This window comes from Tachysurus fulvidraco, chromosome 18 (genome assembly GCF_022655615.1).
Source record: "Tachysurus fulvidraco isolate hzauxx_2018 chromosome 18, HZAU_PFXX_2.0, whole genome shotgun sequence".
Taxonomy (NCBI): Eukaryota; Metazoa; Chordata; class Actinopteri; order Siluriformes; family Bagridae; genus Tachysurus; species Tachysurus fulvidraco.
The window spans coordinates 12,816,913-12,835,731 of record NC_062535.1 but is presented as its reverse complement, the minus strand read 5'-3'; the positions used below and the strand labels follow the sequence as shown (position 1 = coordinate 12,835,731).

At 40.4% G+C, this 18,819-nt stretch overlaps 1 protein-coding gene across 1 annotated transcript in view; it reads right to left on the bottom strand.

Moving 5' to 3' along the window:
* The window catches only part of LOC113663885 (cytolytic toxin-alpha-like), a 131,882-nt gene that overhangs the window by 36,262 nt on the left and 76,801 nt on the right, over positions 1–18,819 (bottom strand). The window lies entirely within an intron of this gene.

Sequence of the window (18,819 nt, the reverse complement as noted above, 5' to 3'; positions counted from 1 at the left end):
ATATGAATACTCATGTTTTCGAATGAAAGATTTCTGGAGGAAAAAAAAGGCTTCTTCGGAAAATCAGCATTCAAGGCTAGAGGCTTCCCAATCTCAATACTCAATTTCAAAGTGTGTGTGTGTGTGTGTGTGTGTATTAATGCTACCCCATCCAACAGAAGAAACATAATTGTTATCTTAGATATATTTCATTGATTTGATGGATAAATTCAGTTGAAGCAGAATTATATCTTAGTATACTAAATTAAACAAAGACTTGTTGAGTTATATTTAACTAATTTGTTAATGTCAATTAAGTTCCAGTTTTTGGTAAAACTATGTATCTGACAATATTTGAAGTATATCTACACAACACAGCATGGAGATCCTCAATACGATACAGAAAAACACACAGACTTCACTGTAGATGTTGAGATGTTAATATATGGAAATGCCTTTAGGTCCAAAAATGTGTTTTCATGACAGATAGAGATAGAGATACAATATCAGAGCTCTTTTTTAATCTGAAAATGCAAAGCAATCCAACAAATCTCTGGTAGCTTTAGCAATAATAATGCCTGATAGCCATAACAATCTTATTTCTATTCAGGTGAGACTCATTAACTCAGCCCAGGAAAACAATCCCCCTCCTTTGAGACCTTCCCTCATATGCACTCTGCCTAGCTGATTGTTCAGAGCCTGGAAGATTTTATTTTCTGTAATCGCTCCTTCACCCTGTAGTTCATTAGATACTGTATAGACATGTTTATACTATACAGCTGCAGACACCGGACTGAATTTTTGCAAATCTCCTCATATAATGTGTCACCATACGAACATGTTTCATCAGATTATGTAGACTGCTATTCCAGCAAGTCCTGGTTTAATGAGCTTGTTACTAGAGACGTGATAATAGATCCAGAGAGCTACAGTAATAGTAATTTAATACATTCTGACCAATCAGAATTGAGAAATTTAATGGTGCTGTGTTGTAGAAATGAGACCCAAATGATTAGTTATTGCTCCTTTAAGGCATTTCCTAGTAAATGCTAGAAAATGTAAAATCTAATGCTAAGTTCTAAAGGCTACTCAATTCAGTGCCATCTGGTGGTAATTCCAGATCATGATCCCAGATCATTTCAGATTCTGCTCTATGCATGAAACGACCAGCAGTTCACAAAGGTGTCAAAACAACCAGAGGTTACTGAAGACATGGACACATGCAGGTATGTTGCTTGAGGTTCAGATGAATAAAGGTCAAGGTATTAGATCAGTGTATATTTATCAGAATGGGAAAAAGTTTGATCTCACTGACTTGGACTTTGGGTACAAAATAACTTCCCCTAGATGTTTGAACAGCTGAGTTACTGATTAAATTCGAATGACAGGTGAAGACCTACCTCTTCCTGAAACTCTTAAACTAGTTCTTATTTTCTTGTTTGTTTTGTTTTTATTTTACTGAGCCACGTTGTGCTTAATGTTTTTTGAAATAAAATGAACCATTTATCTTCATATCAACACACTTGTGGACCTCGTGTGTAACAAAACTGGCAAGCCAGCCAGGAGTTATCGTTCATCTAATAAATGAAGAGATTGATTTAGTTATTGAGAAGGAAGATAAGGATGCAGCACGTCAGTTTATTGGCGTTGTTTTGGAATTAATTAAACGGATGAAAAATGAAAACGCTCGGGAGGCAGAAAAGAGTTTAAGCGAGGACGAAGATGAGCTGGCAAAGTTAAAAAAACAATATGCAGACCTCCAGCTGATGTTTCAGAGTTCCACAAAATCTTTGGAGAGCAAAATTACAAGGCTTAGTGATCAAGTAAAGAAAAAAGAGAGCAGGTTAGCCTCAGCTATACTTAGGGATGCCGAGCCTCAGCCATCAAGAGTGCCAGAAGTAACCATCAGACGTGATTTTAAAATTTGTGGACAAATAGGTGAGAGAGGTCAAAAGGAAAGACTATCATACACAAATTTGATGCATCAGATAGACAGTGGAGTTCAAAAAGGACATGCTGAGACAGAAATTGTGTACGCTGTTGTAAGATCTATCACTCCCGGCCTAAGCCTTTGAGATATGCTTGAAATTAAAAGCATTTTGACGCTTCCCCAATTAAAAATGATCCTAAAAGGCCATTTCAAAGAAGATGGGCCCACCGATTTGTACCACAAACTGGTAAACATCACACAGGATTACCAGGAATCAGGATTACACAGGATTACAGGATTACCAGGATTACACTTATGTACGTCGCTCTGGATAAGGGCGTCTGCCAAATGCTGTAAATGTAAAATCACCTCAGAACTTCTTGTTCAGGGCCATAGAACTGAAAGAGAGACTTCTGGTTGCCTCCAGAGACGGTGAGGCCGAGGAGCAGTATAGTGTTGAGCTCGTCCAAAAGAAGTTCTTACGGTCTGTCAGTATTGGTCTCATAAGTGACCACATAAAATTTCAGTTGAAAGTTGACTTGGAAAACCAAAGTATTACAGATGAAGAGCTCATTGAGAGGATGAATAATGCTGCAGGTATTGAAACAGAGAGTCAACAGAAACAAAAGAAAAATGCATGTGCAAAAGTGACAAAAGTAAATGAGCTCCAGGCTGACGTACAAGCACTACAAAGATTGGATAGACAGGTAGAAGCAACAGATAATCCTCCAAACGAGAAGCTGAGTTGTTCGAATCACAACCATCCTTCCATTATGGCTGTCCATTCTCTAGAAAGATATGTAAACTGAGCCACGTTCCCAATGTCAAGACAGTGGGAACATTGAGCAGTGTAATCATTGTTTTAAATGTGGTCAGCAGGGACATTTGTCAAAGGGTTGTAGGGCACAGAGACATACAGTTAATGTGGACCAAGTAATTGCAGTTGATCAAACTTTTCAGTGGATTGTAAAAGGGCCGAGAGGCTCATACGATTGGTCAAACAGGGATATTCCAGCACTTGTGAGGGAACAGTTAGAGGAAGCCGACAAAGAACAAAAATACCACCTGGTGAGCCAAAAATGGTAAAGTGTTCTGTGTGGACTGTTCCTCTGACATGTAACCAGAAGATGTTGTTTGTTCCAGTTGAGAGTCCTGAGTGGCCTGAAGGATTAACAGTCACTGAGAATGTAGTCAGGCTCCAGAGAGGCTCCTGGCCAAAGGCCCTCATCCCATTATGTAATGATACATGCCATGACATTACACTTCCACCACGCACCATGTTAGGCCATGTACAGAGTGTAAAAGCGGTCTACCCTGCTGCGGCAAAACCTGTGGAGATAGAAGACTCAGTGAACCACCGCATGAAATCACCAGCAGTAGAAAACCCCATAACAACCAAAGAATTAAACTCAGGATCGATGACCCAGTGTAATGGAGATCTGTGGGACCCACCTGTTCCAGTTAACCACTTGTCACCTCAACAGCAGGAAAAGTGAAGAAACTGCTGAGGGAGGAATGTGCTGCTTTCTCCAAAGATGATCAAGATGTAGGTTGTATTCCATCCCTGGAGTTGAAAATCAGACTTAAAGACACAACACCAGTCAGGCAAACATATATGTCTGTGCCAAAACCACTTCACAAGGAAGTTAAAGAGTATCTGGAAGATCTCTTAAACCGCGGCTGGATCACAAAAATCAAGATCTGAATATTCTTCGCCGATTGTCTGTGTATCTGAGAAAGAAAGATGGAAGTCTGCGACTGTGTTGCGATTATCGGGAATTGAATCAGAAAAGCATACCAGACTGTCATCCAATTCCTCGCATTCAAGACATGCTTGATAGTCTCAGTGAAAGTGCTTGGTTTTCCATCTTAAACCAAGGAAAAGCCTACCACCAAGGGTTTTTGGAGGAGAGCAGCCGTCCAATGACTGCATTCATTACACCCTGGGGCCTGTACGAATGGATCTGAATTCCATTTGATCTGTCTTCGGCACCCACAGAATTCCAACGTTGCATGGAGGAGTGCTTAGTAGGGCTGAGAGATGAAATATGTCAACCCTACTTGGATGGCAACCTATTGCACAGCAAAACCTCTGAGGACCATCTCAATGACCTAAGAAAAATCTTGCGTCACTATCAACAGCATGGGATCAAGCTGACAGCAAGGAAATGTGAGGTCTTTAAGAGTTAAGTGAGGTTCCTGGGAAGACTGGTGTCCAAAGATGGATATACCATGCACCCTGCCGATGTAGCAACAGTACAGGCGTTACGAGAGAGGACACCAACAACAGTGGGAGATGTTAGAAAATTGTTAGGATTTGTATCATATTTCTGCTCATATATACCAAACTTCTCCAGGACAGCTACACCACTCTATGACCTTCTGAGCCAGGAAAAGGGTCCATGCCAGCCAAAACCTAAAAGTAAAGTAAGAGCCAGGGACAGCTCCCCTCAAAACATTCTGTTATCTGTACGCGCTTAGCATCAGAAGGTTCTGTCCCAGTTGATCGGTCTTCTTTCACAACCACCTATTCTGGGTTATTCCAATTTTGAAGAACCATTCAGTCTTCACTGTGATGCGTCCCAAGAAGGCCTCGGGCGGTGTTGTATCAAAGCCAGGAGGGCAAGTTACGGGTCATTGCTTATGGATCAAGGACATTTAACAACTCCAGAGAAAAACGACCGTCGTCATTCTGGGAAGCTTGAATTCTTGGCCATGAAGTGTGCAATATGTGAGCGATTCAGGGACTACCTATACTATACCCCTTCATTTGTTGTCTACACCGACAACAATCCATTAACCAACGTGCTCACAACAGCCAAACTAAATGCTACCACACATCGCTGGGTCGCCGAGCTGGCTGATTTTAATTTTGTTATTAACTATCGTCTAGGAAAAGCCAACTCAGATGCAGATGGTTTGTCTCGTATGCCACTGGAAATGGAGGAATATATGCAGAGGTGTTCCGAAGAAGTGAGTCCAGATGACATAAGCTGTGTAACCAAGGCCCTTAGTATCCAAAAGAACACACTCCGTGGATATGTCCAGTAACTATTCAGCTGGACGACATTGAGAGAAGCCCAAGAAGAGGATCCAGTGATCAGTGATCCAGTGAAGTGCTGGGTTGCATAGAGAAAGGCAAATGGCCGAAAGATGGGGAATGGAGTGGTCATGATGGCTGGACAGTACTGGATGAGAGAGAGGAAAAAGTTGATCCTGGACGAGCATGGAGTTTTGTACAGGAAAACAGCAACCTGTTCACAGCTTGTACTACACAAGAAATTTCACAGTTTGGTTTTTAAGGAGTTGCATGAGAACATGGGTCAACCGTTGGAACGTATGTGATACAAACTGTGGTCCGTTATCGGAGATGACCTCTTCTGGAATGCCATGCCTTGCAAAGACCTCTCTAATAGCATTGACTGTGATCTCAGCCGATGTGACCTTTAGATGTGCAACTTCTATTTATCTAGAAAAATAGTCGACAATGAGCAGGTACGTTTTCTTCTTCCATTCAAACAGATCCATTCCAACTCTCTGCCATGGACGCGCTGGAAGTGAAGAAGGTAAGAGTGGCTCGCAGTGAACGATCTTGTGGCGATTGCACGTCTGACACTGTTCCACCATTTGACGGATGTGTGATGAAATACCCGGCCACCAGACGGAGTGTTGTGCTCGAGCACGGCACTTTGTTATTCCCTGGTGCCCGTCATGTATCCGTTTTAGTATGTCGCTCTGAGCGTCTCTGGAATGACAAGTCTGTCACCTTTAAGCAAAATGTCATTAGGTACAATCAGTTCCACTCTCACCTGCCAGTATGGTACCAGCACTTTGCTCAATTGATGTTTTTCAACCTGCAAGACAGTGTGCTTTCACCTTTCTGCAGGTAATGTCCTCTGCTTGAGCTTGTTGAATAAGCTCCAGTTTGTTGTCAGTTACAGGGAAGGATGACACAATTGTATCCACAAAGACCTTTAAATCCTTTTCCAGCTGTAAGTCTGCCTGTGATGGACCCACCTCCAGTGGTGCCTGTGAGAGTGTATCTGCCGTGATTAAGTTTTTCCCTGGAACATGCTGAATATCAAAACTGAAGCGCAGCAAGCGAAGGCGAAATCTGAGGATTTTGGGTGGTAGTTCGTCTAGTCCTCTGCTTCCCAGCAGTGGTATAAGTGGTTTATGGTCCGTAAGCAACGTGATGTGCAGACCTTATAGATATGAAGCCAGTCTCTCACATGCCCATGTGACTGCTAGCGCTTCCTTTTCGATCTGCGCATAGCGCTTCTCTGTGTCTGTTAGACTCCTGGAAATGTATGTTACTGGCTTCCATGTTCCGTCTTTCTGTTTCTGTGACAACACGGCGCCTATGCCGTAAGATGATGCATCTGCAGCAACCTTTGTCTCTCTGTCTGGGGAATAAGCAGCCAGCACTTTTGGTGAACTCAATTTTTGTCTTAATCTTTGAAACGCTTGTCTCTGAGGCTCATCCCATAGCCAACCAGATCTCTGTTTAAGCAGTTCATTCAATTGGGATGGTGAATGAAGCAAGTTGTGGCAGGAATTTAGCAAGGTAATTTGCCATTCCGAGGACTATGCGTACATCTGCCACACTCTTGGGCTCTGGCATATGCAGAATAGCACTGAATTTATTTGGATTTTGTGTCCAACGAAAAGCATTTCAGTCTTAGCAAACTTACATTTTTTCATTCAGCGTAAGTCCCACTGCTTGTAATTTTTTCAATACTTTGTTCAGACGCTGGTCATGTTCATATTTGTCTCGCCCAAAGACTAGGATGTCATCTGCATGACATATGATGCCGCTGAAATCCTCCAGTAGCTGTGACATTCGTCTCTGAAAGTGTTCTGGTGCTGATGCAATGCCAAATGGAAGTCTGTTGAAAAAATATCTCTCAAATGGAGTAATAAACGTGGTGAGAGGTCTCAATTCTTCTGTAAGAGGAATCTGCCAGAAGCCTGATCTTGCATCCAGTTTTGTAAATACTGTAGCATCTGACAACATGGCCAAAGACTGATCTACAGCCGGAAGAATGTGACGCTCTCTCTTGACCCACTTGTTTAGATTTGTCAAGTCCACACATATATGTATCTTTCCATTTGCTTTAGGAACAACAACCATTCCTGCACACCATTCTGTGGGGCTGCTCACTTTCGAGATTACACCCATTGACTCCATTCTGAGGGGTATGGGAACTCTACGGGGTGTTGACAATGCATATGGTATCGCCTCTGTCTGCAGCTCTATGTGATATGGGTCTTTCATCAATCCTAGGCCACTGAAAACTGTTGGAAATGTTCTAATGTAATCACAGTCCTGTAGTGTGACTGTTTCCATTCTCTGAACGAGATGTAAGGCCTCAATAGCGGGAAGACCGAGAAGAGACTGTGTTAGTTTGTTTACAACATACACTTCCTGAGTGCTGCTCTGACCTTTAGCACCCAGCACACACTGGAAACATCCTTTAACATCTAGAACATTATGTCCTGGGCCATACAGTATTTTTGGTGCTGTTTTCAACTGACCAAAGTTATTTGCTTTGTAGATGCCTTCTGGATTCGCAGACACAGCAGCTCCTGTGTCGAGTTTAAAATGGACAGGAGTTCCGTTCACAGTGACAGTCTCGGTCCATTCTGTAACAATCCCTGTTGACAGTTCTCCGAGAAATGCATAATTCTCACACTCTGAGATTTCTCTGTCCTGTTGCGAAACACAGTCTAGTTTGTACGTCCGACACACAACTGAGTAATGGCCCTTTTTCTTACATTTCCGGCACTCAGCATCTTTTGCCGGGCAGTCTTTCCATGAATGTTTCCTTCCCTGTCCACATCTACCACAGTCTTTTTGTAGTGATTTTTGTTTCCTTTTATCATCTTGATGTCTGACCTGTCTCTTATACTGGACCGTAGCATGCTTGTTATAGCTTGTAGCATGACTTCCAATCGCATCCATATTCAAACCGTGAGTGACTGGTGCGTCTGTTCCGTGTAGCACCGCTTGTTGTTTCTTTACTGTTTCGTTTTGGCGCACTGTTTGTATAGCTTTTGCTAACGTTAGTGTGTAACGTTGTGTTTGCCGACGCAGTGCTGTCTGAATGCCTCCACCACAGATTCATATTTCTTTCTGTCTGACTCACCCAGCGTTAAAAGAGCAAAGATATCATCTGCTCGACAGAGAGTTATTATTAGAGGAAGAGCACGAGAGTGCGAGATGCGGAAGTGCAGTATTTTACTGATCCATGTTGTGCTTAATGTTTTTTAAATAAAATGTACCATTTATCTTCATATCAACAAACTTGTGGACCTCGTGTGTAACATATACATCAAGGATATTTTCTGTTCTGACACCAAGGAGGTGGAATGAACTTCCCCTAGATATTTGAACAGCTGAGTTACCGATTAAATTCAAATGACAGGTGAAGACCTACCTCTTCCTGAAACTCTTAAACTAGTTCTTAGTTTTCTTGTTTGTTTTGATGTATCAATGTATTCATTGATGGAGTCTTCAAAACATCTCTGTACATCGCTGTTGTTAAAGGCGTCTGCCGAATGCTGTGAATGAACATGTAAATGTATTGTAACACAAATAAACACTGTTTACAACCATGTTAAGTAGAAAAGTAGCTCAACGTGTCAAAGCTTGAGGTGAATGGACTACAAGAGCACATCAACGTCTGCTCCTGTCAGCCAAGAACAGGAATCCTAGGCTACAGTGGACTCATGTATCATTGGAGATTGTAAAACGTCCAGGCAATGTTTTTTTTTCGTTATTGTTGTAGATTATATTTCATTAGAATTCAAGTGAGGTAAAGCTGGTTGCATCCAGCCACTGTAAATCTGTCCACCTTCATAATGGGATTTCACCAAACAGAATATATGTTGACCAACCATTAGGGTTATTCAAGGAAAAGCTAATGAACAGAAAGCCAGGAATAAAAATAGTCAACTCATGTTTGAGTTATACAAGACTCTTATCCTTTAAACACACAGCACAGTCTCAAATCAGTCAAATCCTGAAACATTGAACTAAAAATATTCAAAGTGAGATTATGTAAGTATTCATCTAATTATACAATGTGAAAGCTCTAAATTAGTTTTAGAGAAATCTGTTGCCAGGAAATGTCACATAATTAGAATGGAGTGTGAAGTGTCCACTTAAGTATGCAAACAGTGTCACATGATCATGATCACTGCTAATCTACCTGTCTCCAGAAGGCCTTGGAGAAACTAACAAACAGGGCAGGGAAAAATGTTATATAATGGGAAAAATGTTATATATCATGTTCAGAGTCTTTCCAACTCTGAACATGATGCTACCATTTCCATGCTTCACTCTTATGATAGTCTTGTCCAGGTGATGAACACTGTTTAAATTCTGGTGTGAATACATACGGAACACACGGTATTGTTTTATCATTTACTTGTATTGCTTAATAAGACGGCCAACAAGCTTAATCACCTCTGTCTTTTCGAGGCATTCCCTGAATCTGACAAAACTCTTTTTCTATGTTATGTATATGGAAGAAGCCAATTAATGAAAATGGGGCATAGATGATTTTATTATAGCCAGGTTTCCATTACAACAAAGTGGAATTATTTTCTTCACATATCCCAACTGAGGAGGTTGGGGTAGGAGTGCAGTAGCAGCTATGATACAGTACCCCTGGAGCAGGGAGGGTTAAGCTTGGCAGGAACCCTAACCTTCGGTCAACAACCCAGAGCCTTTACCACTTGAGCCACCATGTTAAGATGCCAGACTTCTCGGAATATTAAATGTTATGGCAGTTACCAGAAAAGCCAGAAATAATATAATTTCCCCTCGGATATGTGCACAGAGTCATTAGCAATTTCCTGATTATCCATAGCATTCTGTTGTCCAGCTCCATTGATTTATGCAAATAATATGTTAATGAGTCTGTAACGGCACATACAAAAGCATGCATATTTATCTTTGTGGTAATGCTTCTCATGAGTTCATGGTTCCAGGATTTGATCTTTATTTAACACATTCCCTGTTTCACGCAGACATACTGTACATGGTAATAGATTTATAATAGGATCTTTGTTCACATGAGAACCTTGTATTTAATGCTGTAAATGTTTCCCTGCTTTGCAGGTGCAATAAATACACATATATTTTATTCCATGACAAGAAATGTAAATATAAATGTGTTCTGGGTTAGACATTAGACATAAACATAAGTGCATCTAATTAAATCTAATTTACTGTTTAGTATGTCCTGTCCAGTGTCACCCAAATGAGGATGAGGTTCATTTCTGAGTCTGGTTCCTCTCAAGGTTTCTACCTCATATCATCTCAGGCAGTTTTTCCTCACCACCATCACCTCAGTCTTGCTCATTGGGTAAAATATTACAGATAACTAGTAACTTAATTTTAAATTTTAAATGTTTTATATATCTGTCTCTATGTTTCTGTAAAGCTACTTTGGGAAAATGTCAATTGATAAAAGCGCTAAAAACAGTTTTAGAGCATTTGATGGATAAATGTATTTTGCCTGAAGCTTGCTGCTGGTGGATTTTCAATGTGGCTTAGTCTTTGTCTTGTGCTGATGGCTGCTGCTGTCAGAGGACAACCCTGCTGTGTGTGAAGGTTAGATGGTCATCACTGTGTGTGTGTGTGTGTGTGTGTGTGTGTGTGTGTGTGTGTGTGTGTGTGTGTGTGTGTGTGTGTGGGTGTGTGTGTGTGTGTGAATATATTAGTGTCAATCTGAAGGCCTGGAAATTCAATTCAAGTTTTTCAATTCAAGTTTATTTGTATAGCGCTTTTTACAATAGACATTGTCTCAAAGCAGCTTTACAGAACATAAACATAGAGCAGAAGGTAAACATAGGAATAATAAAAGAAATAATGAGTAATAAAAGTAAAAGAATTAACAGAATAAAAAAATCAAGATTATTATTAGATATATATATATACATTTACATTTACATTTACAGCATTTGGCAGACGCCCTTATCCAGAGCGACGTACATAAGTGCTTAAATCTCTAACACTGAATACATTAATGCTGGTTCACTAGGTTACATACTTAAGATACCATGAGTTTAAAACATTTGTTCAAAGTTACAATGAAAAAGTGTCAAAGGGTTTTTTTTTTTTAAATGCAAAGGATAAGGAAAGAAGTGCTAGTTGAAGTGCTTCCTGAATAAGTAGGTCTTCAACCGCCGCTTGAAAATAGCCAGTGACTCAGCTGTCCGGACCTCTATGGGAAGTTCATTCCACCACCTTGGTGCCAGTACAGAGAAGAGTCTTGTAGTATACTTGCCTCTTACCCTGAGAGATGGTGGAACCAGTCGAGCAGTGCCGGTAGATCGGAGGTTACGGGGTGCAGTGCGAGGAATGATGAGGGCTTTGAGGTAAGAGGGAGCTGGTCCATTTTTGGCTTTGTAGGCCAGCATCAGTGTTTTGAATCGGATGCGTGTAGCTACCGGAAGCCAGTGGAGGGATCGCAGCAGCGGGGTGGTATGCGAGAACTTTGGCAGGTTGAAAACAAGCCGGGCAGCTGCATTTTGGATCATTTGCAGAGGACGGATTGCGTTCATAGGTAGACCTGCCAGCAGTGCATTGCAGTAATCCAGTCTAGAAATGACAAGAGACTGAACAAGTACCTGGGCAGTCTGTGTGGACAAAAATGGCCGAATCCTTCTAATGTTGTAGAGAAGAAACCGACATGAGCGAGTCACATTTGCAACATGAGAGGAAAAGGACAGTTGATTGTCCATGGTTACCCCAAGGTTGCGAGCTGTGGCTGAAGGGGAGATCAGATCGTTGTGCAAGGATATAGCAAGATCGTGACCTGGGGATGAATCACCTGGGATGAACAGCAGTTCAGTTTTGCTAGGATTGAGCTTTAACTGATGAGCAGTCATCCATATGTAGTTCACAATGTGTATGTATTTATCTCCCTATGAGTAAGTCTGAGGTGACTCAGGCAGCAGTGGCAAGGAAAAACTCCCTTAAAGTGGTAAAGGAAGAAACCTTGAGAGGAACCGGACTCAAGGGGGACCCATCATCATATGGGTGACACTGGGGGTGTGATTGTAATATACAGTCAACAAAGGTTGTATTGGTGTAAGGATCATGGACTTCAGATCTCCTTAGTATCACAGAGTCTAATTGGAGATGTCTCAGGATTCTCAGAGTTGGCCTCAGCTCAGTTGACGTTCAAAGGTTTCGTCCCAAAGAGGACGTTGCGGGCTGGTACAATGTCTGGATGCCTCGGGATGGGTACAAAGAGAGAAGCAGTGGAGAGGGATTAACATATCTGCTGTTCATAAAAATGTGCAGGTCTGATGTACTGGTGCATGATATTATATGATGTATTATGTGTATGCCTGACTAAATAGATGAGTTTTTAATCTACATTTAAACTGGGAAAGTGTGTCTGAGGAAGACTATTCCAAAGTTTGGGAGCTAAATAAGAAAATGCTCTACCACCTTTAGTAGACTAAGATATTCTGGGAACTACCAGAAGTCCTGAGTTTTGTGATCTCAGAAAGCGTGAAGGATTGTAATGTGTTAGAAGACTAGTTAGATACATGGGAGCTAAACCATTAAGAGCCTTGTAGGTTAAACACAAAGATGGCCTTGTATCAAGACAATCTGCAACAGAATGTGTCAAGGACTGGAAAGCGATAAAACTCTCAGCGCCATCACACACACACATGCACATGCACACGTGCACACAACAAACACACACACACACACACACACACACACACACACACACACACACACACACACACACACACACACACACACACACACACACACACACACACACACACAACATCCCCAATATCCCAAGCAGAGCAGCAGTGGAGTGAAAAACCAATAGTGTAATAAATAGTGTGTGTAGATGTGAGTGTATGTGCATTTCATCTCGCTGCCTTTGAATTAAAGGCAGCATCTCTTTTGAGAGCTGATTCTGGGCTAGTAAATAATTCAGGAAAATACACCTGATAAAATGTCTCACTGTCATAGTTCATATACTTCATACTTGTTATATTACTTCCCTTGACATTATCATGTTATTTATTTATACAACTTTGCTGTTTAATGCTTCATTCTGATGGGTCCAAATGCCTTGATTCTCTCCTATGGTTATCGACAGCAATAGTTCTATGTAATACTGTATGTTATCAGTCTACAGTAACAATGTTTGTGACTTGTATACTAGATGCTTGACATAAATCTGAAAACATTAAAAAAAAGTTTCCAATGAGATGATGTTTAATAAACATGTATGGAAGGATTCTCCACAGTCAGATGGAAAGCATGATAAACCTGAAGTGAGAGAGGCTGATGAGGGAATGACTGTGTGTAGCAGTTATAAGTGAAAATGAATTAACATGCTTTATTGATGTTCCACAATGTTTAATAAATAAATAAATAGTAAATAAATAAATAAAAGCTCTTGTTTTTTGTTATCTATCTATCTATCTATCTATCTATCTATCTATCTATCTATCTATCTATCTATCTATCTATGTGAAATTGTTTCGTATTGGTGGAATAAACTATTTAAAGTGACGTGACATACGGCCAAGTACGGTGACCCATACTCAGAATTCGTTCTCTGCATTTAACCCATCCAAAGTGCACACACACAGCAGTGAACACACACACACACCGTGAACACACACCCGGAGCAGTGGGCAGCCATTTATGCTGCGGCACCCAGGGAGCAGTTGTGGGGTTCGGTGCCTTGCTCTAGGGCACCTCAGTCGTGGCCGACCCGAGACTCGAACCCACAACCTTAGGATTATGAGTCAGACTCTCTAACCATTGCCCCACATTTACGAGGTGCTTAAAAACATCCACATATTGTGTTATATAGAGTACATAGAGTGTTGCATTGTGCCATATCACACCACTCAGTCATTGATTTTTTCCGTAATACCATGTCGTATTTTCACAGCATGTGTTTTATTCCTAAATAGAACCAATTTATGTTTTCTATAACAAAACAATGACGTTTAACAACTTAAGAGCAGCTTGAGACAAAAAAGAAGGGAAGAATTGAAACAAAATAAAATGCCATAATGACAGATATGCTGATGCAGTATGAATGAAAGCTGAATTAATCTATTGGACATTCAATACAAACCTCAGTCCCAGGCTGATTGAGTCAGAATGTCTTAAACAGCGTATGCTGAAGTAAAGCAATTGCAGCAGAAGGGTTCCTCTGGGACAGGAGGCTGACTTGATCGATAGCCAATAACATCACTGTGATGCCCCATGCAATAGCTACTAAAATATCACAGGGTATTTGCAGCAGTGGAGCAATTTTAGAATAAAAACAAAAAGCTGCTATTGGCAGGGAGATTCCCCAAGGCTGTTATGTAACACAAACACTGCAGTAATGGACTTGTGTAAAAGCATACTCGGCTAAGCTTTAAAATTCCAAATAAAAAGGAAAATTACTGGATATGTTATGATATTCTCAGCTTCTATATGTTTTACCTTCAACTCAGTAGTGGCATACTATGGCAAGGATGCCTTCAGGACTAAAAACAATAACCCTAATTATACCACCTTGGAGTCTATTAGTCCATTAGTTATTATTATTATTTAACATACAAATGAAACACGGTACAAAGATTTCTCATTTGTTTTGAAATACGGATGGAAGTTGGATGGACTGCTTGATGGTATCGTTGTATATTGTTGTGACTTTTGATCCTGAACCCAGGTTACTGTGGTTTAAGTTCAACATGTTCACCATGTGTCCATGTTGGTTTCCTTATAGCTCTCCGGTTTTATCCAATTTAGATAAAACATGGCTAAATGGATTAGAATCCTACTGTATTATATCATAACCCTCAACTTAAGAGGCAGGTAAGTCCCCATAAACACATGCCTCCCCTTCACACCTGTTCTTTTTCAGAAATCCATTAAGATTTTTTAAAAAGTAACAGTTCTACATTTATATTTGTTATAGTTTTGTGTAAGCTTTTTATTCCCCCAGAAACCTCCTTTAGGTGAAGACATTGATTGGTCCTCTGCACTACATCACACATCTGGTAAGAAGCTTTTGAATAATTCACACTAACACTCAGAAGAACCAGGTCTGCATTCAAGCAAGCTTCAGCATGCCATTATCACACTTCACTGAGCTAAAAGAACGTCAATTTACCCCAGTCTTCATAGCCGCCCTCCATTTCCTTTCTCTGAGAGAGAGAGATAGAGAGAGAGAGAGGCTCAAGAATACAAGAATACAAGAGGCTCAAGAATCTATCTATCTATCTATCTATCTATCTATCTATCTATCTATCTATCTATCTATCTATCTATCTATCTATCTGATTTATTTTCATGTTATCATCTTTAATATAGGATGAAAGGCTGGAACAAAATTCATCATCTGATGTCATTGGGGTCCACACGAAATAATCTCATCAATCTGTATAGGGGATACAAATCCTTTCAAAAAAGCTGCACTGTGGCAACAGTCTATAAACCAAATTGATAGAAGTCCTGATACTCATATTCTATAGTGGCTGTACATAGGGCTGACATACAATTAAACCTTAAGCTCAGGCATCATCGGGCATCGAGGCAGGATACACCGTGGACGGAGTGCCAACCCATCGCAGGGCACACACATTCTCATTCACTCACACACTACGGACAATTCTCCAGAGATGCCAATCAACCTACCATGCATGTCTTTGGACTGGGGGACGAAACCAGAGTACCCGGAAGAAACCCCCGAGGCACGGAGAGAACATGCAAACTCCACACACACAAGGCGGAGGCGGGAATCGAACCCCCAACCCTGGAGGTGTGAGGCGAACATGCTAACCACTAAGCCACCGTGCCCCCCGGCTAAAGAACACAATTGTAAAATTTTATAAAGCTACTATTGCTACTAGGAAAGTTTGAGCAAGTTGATGTTGGAATGATTATATGATCTGTGGAAGGTTTTATGTATATGCGAACAGATACAGTAGAAGACAAATATTGGGACTGAATGATGCTTCAAGAGTCATAATGTAAATGTAACCAGTAACCATAGTGACAGGAGATCAATAGCAAATCGATGGCAGCAGAATGTAAGTAATTGAGTATAGAGCTGTCATAGTGTTGGACTAGTTCTGTATCATTAACCAGTAACTGTTCCTGAGAGAAAAGACATACTGTATATCTAGCCTAAAGTTATAAGAAGGTGCCACATCGCAGAGTTCAACACCGGGTCGGCTTTAATAATTCTTCCTAAAGTTTCTCTTGCTTTATTGATTTTCTTTCCTTCCATAAACATTGTTTGTAATGTCCCCCCCTTAGTGTTTTGCTTTCTGCGAGCCACACATCATTAATAATTGAGTTTTGCTACAGATTTTGGACCAAGCTGCATTTTTGCCCTTCTTTATTATTTAATGTCTGTCATCGCATCCCTTTATTTTGATAGATGGACTTTAATTGATAGATGGATTAATTGCTCACGTGAGTTTTTGCGGTTAGATTCGGAGCCTCAAGCCTCAAGCAAAACAACAATCATGCAGGGTGTCATTTCTTGTCAATGAGAGAGGAAAAAGAAAAATTATCAGACTGGTTCCAGCTGACAGGAAGACGACGGTAGCTCATATAAACACTCTTTACAACTGTGGTGAGCAGAAAAGCATCATAGAAGGCACAACCTGTTGAGACAGATCCAAGCCTGAGATAGATGGGCTACAGAAACAGAAGAGCTTTTTCTCCTGTCAAAAAAGTTCACTCTATTCATCCTCTGAAGTACAGGACTATCTTTCTTTATCAACTGCCAACACTCTGGTAATCCCTTCCACCTTTACAATTTAGTCACAAATGAGAGATTTCATTTGATCCACTTTGTGGTAATTACTGTAAGTAAAGACAAGACAAGAAGCTTTTAATGTCATTTTAATCATATATAGCTGACACAGTGCATAGATTCTCCAGAACCATGGTTCTACATAGAACAAAGAGAGAGCTACATGGAACATTGACAGAGCTCAGGACTTAAGTTAGTCCTAGCCACATAAAGTGCATCTGTGCAAGACAAAAGACATTGCACACAAACACAACATGACAGAAAAGACAAAAAACGAAAGCAGCGCCAACCAGTGTACATACTGTGTATTCTATAGTACATGTGCAAAAATACCGGAACAAACACTTAATAAACACTGCAGCAGTTGTTTGAGGTATTGTTATGAACTGTGCAGGCACCATGGATGTGCATTATGCTTTATAAAACATGCTGTATATATCAATGAAGATAAGCTATGTAGTAACTACTTGAATTAACTACTTATGCATTACATCATTTAACATAAAAAGATAGTATATACTTGTCAGCAAGCTGTATTAAAAGCATAAAGGTGTGAAAGGTTTGGTACAGAAATAGAGAGCAGTAACGACTCAAATTCATCCACAGCCTGTGCTTGTGGTGAAGACGAAGCTGTGTGAATTAATAAGGCTCTGCTGAAAATAACATGCCACACCCAAGAAAAAGGGGATAAGAAGAGGAGAGAGGAGAATAAAGCAGCTCACAGCTGTACGAAGGAGCCAACATCCACCTTGCATCAATACACTGCAGTACAGTTAAACACTCATAAAGATACCCTTAGGGTGTAAAACGTCTCACAATGACTGTCTTGTGGACTGGCTTCAAGTCTTTGCTTTAAATTTCTCTCACATTTTCAGTCTACTTCAGTTACTGTAATTACAGAACTAAGAGGAAATTTACTCTTACATTAACACACAAAGTGACTTGATTGGCCTTATTATCTCCACTGTATGCTATCGTTGTTTCAGAAGCTACATGATCATACCACATCATAGATATCTATACTAGATGTTGCCTTGGGGTCCTAAAAATGCGTCAAAACCGCCACCATCTTTGTACAGGTGTCTTGAACTTCAAATTCATGGACAATGCCAGACTTTTGTGCTGTGTTTGGTTGTTCAAACAAATGAAAAAACAGACAGCAAGGGATTACCTTTCACAAGTGAGAATGTATTTTATGATATTGCATGTTAGGAAATTATATTTCTGTTTACGTTGGTTTGTTTCAGTCAATGGTTAATGACAGCAGCTAATCCATGCTAGTAACCCATTAGTTTTTAACAGTTAGGAACACCGACAATGTTTGTAGATTTCGAAGCTCTTAATAAGGACAATAAAAATTCACCCATGCTTTTTTGCTTAAAGGTGAAGACCCAACTTTATGCATGTTTTGTAAGATTAACTTATCTGTGAAACATATTTTATTAGATTGTTCTTGACTTAACACAAGCAGAATGCTCTTTTATCAACTTACTTAAGGACATATTTAATCAGATTATGCTTGAAAAGGTTTTGGATTTTTTTTTTATCGTATATTAATTAAAAAAAAAAATTATAATATGACATATTTGGTCTTCGTGATCACATTGTTGAGACTCAAGATGGCATAGACAACCAACACTTTAGCTTAATTTCACTGGTTGTCTGTGCCTTTCATAAGTTGAGACAACACCATGTCGCTGTAATGAGTCTGTCTGTGTTTTTGCCCTGTTTCTGTCTGCTGTCTTGCCCTGCAGTTAATTGTTTGCTCCGCCCACTCATTTGTCACCATGGACACTAATTGCTCTCAATCCTTTCCCCAGGTGTGTTGTCTTAGTCTCTGATTGTCTCAGCTTTGTGATTAGTTCCAGTTTGCTATATCTACTCTGTTTTTTCACTTCCCTGGTGTTAGTCGTTGTTGGTGTTGGTATGTTGTGTGTTTCTGTTTGATGTTCCCGTTGCCTGTTCGCTCTGTGTTCTGCCTTGTGTTGCCTGCCTGCCTGCCTGCCTGCCTGCCTGCCTGCCTGCCTGCCTGCCTGCCTGTTATTCTTTTCCGTGTGTTTGATGATTAAAACTCTAAAAACTGCA